Genomic DNA, 10,057 nt, shown 5'->3' with positions numbered 1-10,057 from the left:
AACACAATACTTTAAACTGAAGAGTAGGAAAGGGCACATCACTAGGTCTGAAGAGAGAAAGCACAGCGCTGTCTCTCTCTGTCTGTCTGGAGTTGTCTTTTCTTTCTGCCTCCGTGAAGAGAATTGCTGAGTAGAGGTATAATTGCCTCTGGTGCGGAGCATCCCCAGGCGGTAGAGGAAGTCTGGCTCTCACCTCATCTCCCAGCCGGGTCTGGGAGCTTTGCAGCACAACTGGTGAGAATGGAGCGAGGACCGCTGCTCTTCCTCATGCAGGCTTCTTGGGCTTCATCTGTGTCCTCTGCTTCATCAGCTCAGAGGATGTAAGGGGAGAGGAGAAAGGAAAGCGCTACGTGAGTTGGGGAAACTCTCTTATTATCTAGCAGTGCCTGAAATTGCTAAATGGGTGGCAGTGGTGGGAAAAACGCAAGTGTTTTCTTGAGATAGCATGTTGTGAAACTAGAATTTGAACGCATAGGTTGGGCTGTGTCACCTGGCTTCTCTGGAAAGGAGATATGAGGAGATTATTCTGTAAATGCTTGGAAGCTGGAGGCTTGGTGTGGAGAACTCTCGTGTTAAAGAGGAAGAATTCTCTAGGTTTAGGAAGGTTAGATCTGTCCTTGGGCTCTGCTGTCAGGGGTTGTAAGTGGGCACTGCATAAAACCCTAAGGAAATGACTGTTAAGAATGTGTCTGCATTAATGTTTTTACACGGCAGCTCCTGGGAACTGGAGCACGGGAAGCAGCTGGACCAGAGGGGTTTCTGTGAGAAAGTGCCTTCTGCTCTCACACCAGGAGCTGAATTCTGTCTAATTGCAGCTGTGGCATTGCCATGAGCTTTACTAACTTAAAATCAGGAGAGTTTGGTCAGCAATTACTAGTTTTCGCATCTTTTTAGTTCCTCCAGTTGAAATGTTAACTGCTGCTATTAATGAGGTAGATTGACTGTGACTGGGGTCTAATAATAAGTACTTGCTTTGGGTGGTATCTGGGGGCTGTTGTCCAACAGCTGGGGAGCCTGAGTTCCTTACACTGTTTAGTGGCTTTATGCCTGCTCTTCTCATAATGTTTCCATGTGCAGGAGAGAACTGCTGTTGCTTTCCCTGGGTGATACGGGGAACTGAGATAGAGGCCAGCTGAGTTTGCTCACCACTGCAAAGCAAATTTGGGAATGGAAGCTCTTGAATCATAAACCAGTGCTCTTCTACAGCTGGGCTGTCTTCCCTGCTGTCAATCCAGTAACTGTTCGGTGGCTGATGTTCATTCAGGAGTACGTGGTGGTGGCAGCTGCTAGCTGTTTGGTCATTGAAATGACCTTTGCTTGACAGGGTTCCTATGCCTGCAGGTAATTCATCAGAACTGTACTTAATACTTAATGAAGAACGCTAAAAACTTATGTCTGCAAGTTAACACAGGAAAAAAAAAAAACAAACCACAAAAACATTTGGTTGGATATTTCTCTGTCCAGAATGACTTCTAATTTTCTGCTAAGATTTTAATTCACTATTTCAGTGTGTTTGTGATTCAAATTTCTTTCTGTGGTAAGAGAAATGGTCAGGGTCTAAGTCTTATTTCTGTTTAATTCCTGGATTAGAATGCTTTCAGTTCTCCTTACTGGAGAAGGGGAAAAGAAATGGTTTGATCTGTGGTACAGAAAAGTTGTGTAAAGAGAGGTTCAATATTTGTGGTTTGTGATGCTTCCACTGCGTGGGTATAGAGCATGGTCTCTCTGAGGACAAGATATGCTTACAGCTATCTGCTGCTGCTGCTGCAGAGGCTGAGTCTGCAGGACTCAGGAAAGGGCTTCTGGCTTGTAATCACTGAAACAACCCTTTGTCTTCTACAGTTTTTGAAAGGATCTTTGACTTGTCTGTGGCACTTCTTTCAAAATAACTTTCTTCTTATTTCTGAAAAGGCTTTTAGCTGTGTGTAGTGTTGTTCCTTTTGCTTTTGCCTGTATATGATATATCAGGATTGGGGAAAGACATCTTAATATTTAATCTGACTACTGTTCATGGGATTTAAAACTGTCTATAACTAGTGCTTTTTTGAATTCTTTGTATAACCATAAACTCTAACATTTTACACAACTGAATATTGTTCCAGCATAACCTGCTTCTACTGTGCTTTGGTTACATGGATCTGATGGACTTGTGCACAGAAACTAGATGTCTTGTTAAGGCCCGTGCCTGTCCTTATCTCTGCTCAGAGCACCAGAGGTTTAAAGGAGCCTCCCACTGAAACCTCAGCTTTCCACAGCGCGAGCGCTGCTTGCAAGCGTAGGTCCCTGTCTCCCTCTTCCTCTGCTCCAGGAGGTCACTCTGCAAGCTGTCATGTCCCAGGACTGATGTCCTTTAAAGTAGCACTTCATCCAGCCATAACACAGTGGCTAGAACAGGACGTGTGCTGTTGTTATAAATCTTCCACGGTCCAGAGAGTAGTTAATAGTTAAATGCTCTATGGCTGGAGGAGGCTGGGTCATATGCCGGTTCAATGTTTTTATGTGGGCTTAGGCTAGAGAGAAATCTTGAACTGCTGCAGTTGAGTATTTCTGGCAGACAGCCTGAGGGAAGGGGTGGAAAGACTCTTGTAAAAACACTGCTGCACAAATGTATGCTTAATATGTGCATGCATACGTTTTAATAAACAAGGAGCTTTGCATAGCAGGAGAGGCAAGCAGCTGTTCTGCGTGCGGCTGGGGCATGGTGCTGCTTCCCCTGCCCTCTCCTGCCAGGCAGCCCCAGACAGAGCCCTGCTGCTGCAGGATGTTGTTGTTCTTGTTTATTATTGTTATTAATTCTTCAGTTGAAGACTTCTGAGAGAGCAAACATCAGCACCAAATCAATGGGGATTTTCCTTCTGAGGACGCTCTCAATTTTATATGGACAGTTTAAGAAGAAGTGCTTATCAAAAAGAAAGAAAACACCCTGGATAACATTTGAATTCCAGATGTCAGAAACAACAAAAAAGGATGTTTAGGGAGAATACCAAAGAAAGCATCACATCTCTCATCTTCATTGGGTTAAACAAGTATGGATCTATTACTGTAGACACCATAAATGACACCTTCCTGAAATGATTAAGAAGGCAACCCATACGATGTGTTTTCAGGGGAGTCTGAACAATGTGTGGTGTTGGTATAAAATGTAAGAACCATATTTTTAATACAAACTATAGAAACCCCAAATTCATTATCCATCTGGTAGTTAAGAAAGAAAATAAAGTAGCTTTAAAGAAGTGGAGCTAAATGATATGAACAAGTTTCTTGAGAGAAAAATAAGAGGGGCTAAAAGGTTAAACTGTTTGAAGTGGCATCAAGACTGTTTAAACATGCCATTATTAGAAGCTAAGAATAAATGCTTATCATCTATCAAGGGAGATTTAAAAAAAATACCAATAATAAAATGAAAAAGACTGTATGTGTAAACAGCAAATTACAAGATTCTATTAGAAATAACAAGGCAACCTCCCAAAAATGAAAATCATATTCACTAGAGTAAAATGGAAAAGAACATAAATTCCAGTAAATAAAGTTTTTTAGTCAAAGTCTTTTTGGTTTGATTGGTAAAATTGTAAAAATGGACTAGGAAAAAAAAAGCAAAATCCTGTCAGACCATTAGAAACAAAAAACAGAGAAAGATATTGATACGGTTTGAGTAGTTAAAAAAAAAAAAATTAAAAAGGTGGTGTGGGGGGGAAAGAGATGACAAGGCCATAAGAAACAATGCTAAATGAGCCCTTGTACTAAATTTTTCTAGAGGAGTGCCTTTTTGTGTGGGAGAAATCTCTGGAACTGTCTCAAAGTGAAATACTACCAGAGGATCTTTTAGAACAGAAGTAAAAAAGGCTGATGGAGCACCAGGACTTGGCAGCATTCATGCAGAGTTCTAAATCAAGTGGGAAAAGAAAATACTAAATTATGTACTATGGTATGTAATTTATTTGCTTAATTAGTTGCAGGGTGCCAAAGGAATGGAAAGTAGCAAACTAATAACCAGCTGTATTTACACATATCAAGGGAGAGTAATCCTAGTGTTGTTTTTTGGGGAGTAAAGAAGACATTCTTCACAAACCTGGAGTTCCTTGGATTTGTGAGTTAAGTGAAGGTGCATCCAGTTGACAGAGGATGTGGTGCCATAGGTGGGTTAATATGGATTAGGAGTGCACTTAATGAAGCATCTGGTCATCTGATTAGCCCCACTTGCCTTGCCATGGTTCACACACTAGACCGATACCATATCACACAAAATTAGTGTCCTTTGAATAAAATTAAACCAGATGTGCTGCAGGAGTGCAGTGCTAATTACTCCATGAGACTATGGCTACTCATCTGCAATACTCATCAGATGCTTGACACCACCTGTTTCGCTCTACAGATTCACTGGCCTATTGCCCTGCTTGCTTATGTACACATAAACACAGTGGACTTGGATTTCCAGAAATCTTTTGGCAGAGCCAGTGTCAAAGGCTTGTGATGGCTTGACAGCCACAAGATAAGTGAAGTGTCTTTCATGGGATAGCAGCTAATTAAAAGATGGGGAACAAAGGACAGAAACCAGATATGGAAAAGAGGAGCTAGAGTTTCAGTACATTGGGACTCCTCAGTTTGAAAAAGAGGACTGAGAGGTAATGTGATAAAGGTCTGCCAGTTATGACTGGCACAGAGATCATTACAAGGCAATGAATGCTCGCTTTTTTACATACAAAAAATAACATGCACCATACAATTTAAAAAAAAAAAAAAAAGAAAAGAAAAAAGACCAGACAGAAAATTTGAACAAAAAGTAAGTACGTTTTCATACATCACACAATTAAATTGGGGGGCTTGGTATGGATTTTGTTTTGGTAAAAGCAGAAATCTGTTCAAAAAGAAAAAAGGTAAAATTAGTGGAAAGAGTAGGTGTTGAGAGCTAACATGCACAATGAAGTTGTGCCAAACTTCCTTCAGGGTGTCCCCAAACTGTGGAAGGCCAAATGTCCCCATAGAGGTCCTCCCTTCACATTTTCTGTGTTCCTTTGCTATCTGCTTTGGCACCTGCTGTTGGCCACTGCCAGAGACAGGATTTGGGATGACTTTGATTTTGATTCAATCACAGCACTGAATAAAAAATCCATTTTTATTTCCCTTTCAAACCTGGCATGTAAGCAATTCAGGAAGAAAGAAAACAACATCAACAAAACACCACAAGATCTATTTTCTTCAGTTTGTTATAGAAGATACAGATACTTCACCTCTTCATCTGGCACCCAGATTATCCATACTTCTTTTTACATTAGAGGTCTTGGGCAAAGCACCTGAGACAGAAACTGTTCAGAATGAAATCTGCATGCATACCTTCTCAAACAACATTGCATTATCTTGCAATGGTCCAGGAAGCTTGTTTTAGTTGTGGAGATCCTGCTGATGCTGTAAAGACTTGTCCAAGGGCCTCTCTGCCTTCCTGCACTGCCTGTAATCCCCTGTGCAGAGTCCTGCTGTCGTGTCCAAGGACCAAGGTGAACAAGAAGAGCCAGAGGGTACCTGGGTACCTTCTGACTGTGAGGAGCACGAGGGGCTTTGTGGTTGGGGTCACAACTGTTTGAAGCAGGCAGTACATACACAAGACAGGAATTACTTTAAAATGATGGCACTGGGGAAAACATACAGAGCTGAATTTGGCACACCAGGTGCGAGGGTGTCCTGGCAAGCAGAGACTGCCTAAGGGGCAACGGAAAGCTCCTCAAGAGATACTGTGATCCTCCACGGTTCAAAGACCCTTTGAACTCTTCAGCAAAGAAGTGGTGCAGGCTCCTGGAGAAAAGACATGTGGCAAAGCAGGAATCTGTACCAGGGGCTTGTCTAATCATGTGTTTAATATATAGTTTCTTGCTTTCCCATTTCCCCTTTTTCTGTAATCATTCAGCTCTTGTCCCCAGCATCTCTCTTCTGATTAGACAAGAAACTCCTATACAACAAGAGCTACTGGAACCAAGATATATACTGTGAGCCCGAAGTGTTTGCTGCAGTGCTGCTAGGCCCAAAGCCTTGTGTGAGGAGGTGTTTGGGCCTCGGCAGCTGCTGGTGGTGGTGGAACAGCTCTGTAGGAGTGGGGTGGTGGGACGGGGGAGCTCTGAGCCCTGCTGGGGTATGGGGTGTAAGGGAACGCCGCTGAGTCACCCTGGCTGTGGGGGTGGAGAGCAGCGGGCGGGCTCCTCGCTTCATTTCCAGCGTTTTGAGTTGCTGCTTTTGGAGGAGCTTGCCCGAAGAATGGTCACTTCTGGTTTAAAAGGAAAATAAACTTCTGCTAGTGGTGATAATCTTGAAAGTTAATGGGCTGGCTGTAGCATAGATAACATTGTCCCTTTAATCAAGGAAGATTTGGAGGACTTTTCTGAGAGCTGGTTAAGCAGTTGTGCCCTATTCCTAAGCAAAAACCAGTGGGATATTCTCAGTGTGCCTGCACAGGAAGCTTTCTGTGCTTTTGCACAGACTTGCTATCATTAGCAATGCAGAAGTGTTGGGAGAGTTGTAATTCAAGATCTTTTTTTTTTTTTTTCCCCTCCTTGTTTGTTTTGTTTAACTGGGGTACAATCTAGTCATAACATTTCACTTTCCTCATCTATACAATAGGCTTAACGCAGAGCTGTCTTCCTCGAGATGTTTGGAGATCTCGAGTTGTAATATCAAGGTGAAGTGCCATGTTGAGGGACATGTGAACCTAGAGAAAAATGGCTCGGTAAAAAAGAACAGACTCCCACCTATATTTCTTGAAACCTAGTGCTTAGGTATTAGTATAGGAAGCCTATTTGAAATAGAAAGATTTTAACCACTAGACCACGCTAACTCAAACGTTTAAAAAGATGTTTCACAAGATACTTTTATTCCCTTATCTCACCTTACGGCCAACTGTTGATGATGCAAAATGCAAATAGGGTGGGAGAGTGGAGGACAAGTACAAGTCGTAGCTAGGTAGAAAGAGTGGCCGGAGAGCATCCTTCACCCTCCTTGTGCTGACAGACCCCTCGCTGTTCTGGGGATGAGTGCTGTGGGGGAGCAGAAGAGAGAAAGAGGAAGTAGCAAACGTGGCTGCTCTGCAACCTCAGCAGAAAACACTGGTGAGAAACAACAAGCAGGCAGATGAGGTCTGTGCTCTTCCCAGTGAACGTATCGGCGTTGCCACATGAACCCCTCTGCCGGGAGGTCTGGGAGCTCAGCGGCTGGCTGCTCGCATCCAAAGCAACCACATGAAGGAAAAAAGTTGGGAGGGAATTAGGTTTGGGGAAATTCAATTAATCTCAATGATAGATATGATGACTATACATCTGGTGATGGTACCACTTTTAAAAAGCCATTACTTGAGAAATAGGTGTGCAAACAAAAAGACAGCAGTAGGTCAGCCTTTTCTTACTGTTGTTTCATAAATGGACTTTTTAAAGTTAAATATTTTTGAAGGCAATAATTAAACTCTGTGTTTCAGATAACTGTTTAAGGTACAGTATCTGAATTTAAATGCAACTCAGGTGACTCTAAATGTTGACCAAATTCAGTGCGCTCTAAGTGAGTTGCATATAAGGCAATCATTGTTTTTTGATGATGATTCAATTCATCAATTTTTGGTGGATTATTGATATTGATGATACAAATCAATACATCTGGATTAGCTTTTTATCTATTTATTTATCTTACATTTGGGATAGGACATCCTTCTGGGTTCTTTACAGGTAACTAGGTGGGCTAGCCCTGGAAAGCTCAGAGAACATCTTTAGAATTATTTGAAAAAATATATTTGAGATATGTGAAAATATTTTTTTTTCGAAAGACTTTAAAACATTTAAAAATGTTTCCAGCTCAAGATATGTACCAGTATCTTTTTTTTTTAATTTTCTTTCATTTTTTTTTCAGAATCACCCTGTTTGAAATAGATTGTCAAATGAGAATGCAAAAAATATAGTGTTTGTTTTATTGTTTTGTTTTTCCCATTTACCTTTTTTTCTTGCTTTTCAAGAAAAGCATTACAACCAGCAACTCCCCTCTTCTCCCAAACATTTTTTTTTCTAATATGAAAAGTTGTATAAAGATCAGTGTTCCTTTTCCTGTCTGTGAGAAAACATTTTTGAAAAACTTTAATTTTGGATGACTTGGAAAAACAGCTGAAATGTATGAATGACAGAGAATGATGTGTTGGCCTATGAGAAAAGAAAACTTCTGAAGGAATATAGTTTTGAAGGTGTATAATCTCAGGTAATTGCCAGCTCCCACGTAGTGATATTTTGTGGTTGGATTTTAGCATAGATTTTTACAAATGTACACAAATACACAGGCACTCCTAAATGCATATTTTTATTAATCTATCTCCTGCTCTTTGAAAATACACGGGGTATTTCTACGTCTCTCTCTCTTTTAATATCTATACTGCAGTTCTGTGGATGATCACCTGTGTGATGACCTCTGCTCGTCAGAGGTAGGTTGGATCAAACAGGGCATCAGGATCATTGCACCACCAGGGAAGCTCAGGAGGTCTCACTCCAGCTGTGAGCTCAGACCAGGTTACTCACTACTTTGTCCTGTAAGGGCTTGCACAACTTTGAGGACAGAGACTGCACAACCTCCCTGGGTAGCTGTCCTGATGTCTTCATGGGGAAAGAAGTTTTCTTTGTCTGAAGCTCTCCTGTTTAAAGTTTTGCCTTTGGTCTCTCCTCCTCCTGCAGTACTCCCTGTGAAGAATCTGTCTCCATTACCTTCCTGACTCCCTCTTAGGTGCTTGGAGTCTGCTCTTAGGTGTCCCCTGAAGCTGTTCCTCACCCAGGCTAGACAAATTCCAGTCCCTCAGCTTCTTCTTGCAAGACGACTCAACCATCATGGTGGCCCCTCCTGAGCTTGTTCCAGTTTGTTAATGCCTTTCCTATTTTGGGGGGCTCCCAAACTGGATGCAATGTCTAGATGTATTTCAAACTGAGCAAAGGGGGATAATCATGTCCCTCAATCTCCTGGCTGTGCTCCTATCAGTACCAGCCCAGGATGCTGATGGCCTTCTCACAAGCCCACCAGGCTTCCAGTGTATCAGGAACACCCAGTTCCTGTCATTTGGTTAATGACGAAATTGTCTGTGTGGAAAGTTATGGTGGAAAGTCAGTGCAGGGTCTCTGACAGATCAGTGCTTTTTGAATGTATGCAGCTGCAACAAACGTCTGTAGTATTAATACAACTGGAGCTGCAGAAGGCTTTTTATCAAAGATGAAAGGAAAGTGGTGGCATAAAGTTGTGCAAGAAATGACTGAAGCAAATAGTGGGATTTAGGATTCTGTGCATATGTTAAACTCCTTGATTAGTATAGTGTTGCAATAAAACCACTGTCTAATGTTTAACTTTGGCAACCATTTGTTTTCAAGTCACTTAGGCAATTCTCTGGTCACTTTATAGATGTTCTGTTTTCCTTTGCCAATAACACTGTTATTAAAAGATGGCTAATATACTGCCCTCCTGTGAAATGATTGTTTTGGGGGAACTCCAGACACTTTAGAGGTATTAATAAGTGATTTTTGTATTTTCCTCTGATGTGAGTAGTTACTGTGTACATCCTGTAAAAGGGTGAAAGTAAAGCTGTGGAAATGGTGGGTCAAAAAGCAAGTGGTGAGTGAGTGCCAGAGCTGGGGCTGGAGCCTCCGAAGGCTCATTCCCCCTCAGAGGCAGCCAGTCCTGTGGAAGCCATCAGCATTTTATTCTCAATGTAAGAGGTAAAAACTAGGCTAATTTCCCCTGTGATTTTTCAAACTGTACCCCCGTGATGTTGACTAGATCCCAGAGAGGGAGGGACACAAAGCTGAAGCGATGTGTATGAAATCCCACCGCTCGCTCAACACGAGGGTGTTTGAGGGCTGGCTAGCTCTCACTGTGTTGTGAAACAAGTTGAAACAGAAAGCAAACCTCATAGGAAGCTGGAACATCTTTACTGCTTCGGAGGAAAACTTTTCAGTAGTGGGAGTCGGTAGCTTTCTATCATAAATGTTAAGTACCAGCAACTACTGGTTTGCATGTAACAGTCGGGTATGGCAAATATGAATCATACTGGTTGACAGAGACT

The 10,057-nt window shown here is 41.9% G+C and overlaps 1 protein-coding gene across 5 annotated transcripts in view; it reads left to right on the top strand.

Moving 5' to 3' along the window:
• IPCEF1 (interaction protein for cytohesin exchange factors 1) overlaps window positions 1-10,057 on the top strand; it is an 88,637-nt gene that overhangs the window by 15,289 nt on the left and 63,291 nt on the right. The window contains exon 1 of one of the 5 annotated variants that reach the window (XM_066994208.1): window positions 60-350. The exons of the other annotated variants lie outside the window; for them this stretch is intronic. The gene's annotated coding sequence lies outside the window, so the exon portion shown is untranslated. Of the gene's footprint in view, window positions 1-59; window positions 351-10,057 lie in introns of those variants that run through there. 5 annotated transcript variants of the gene reach the window in all.

The sequence above is a fragment of the Anser cygnoides genome, chromosome 3 (genome assembly GCF_040182565.1).
Source record: "Anser cygnoides isolate HZ-2024a breed goose chromosome 3, Taihu_goose_T2T_genome, whole genome shotgun sequence".
In the NCBI taxonomy this organism is placed as follows: Eukaryota; Metazoa; Chordata; class Aves; order Anseriformes; family Anatidae; genus Anser; species Anser cygnoides.
This window is presented reverse-complemented; position numbering and strand designations above follow the sequence as displayed.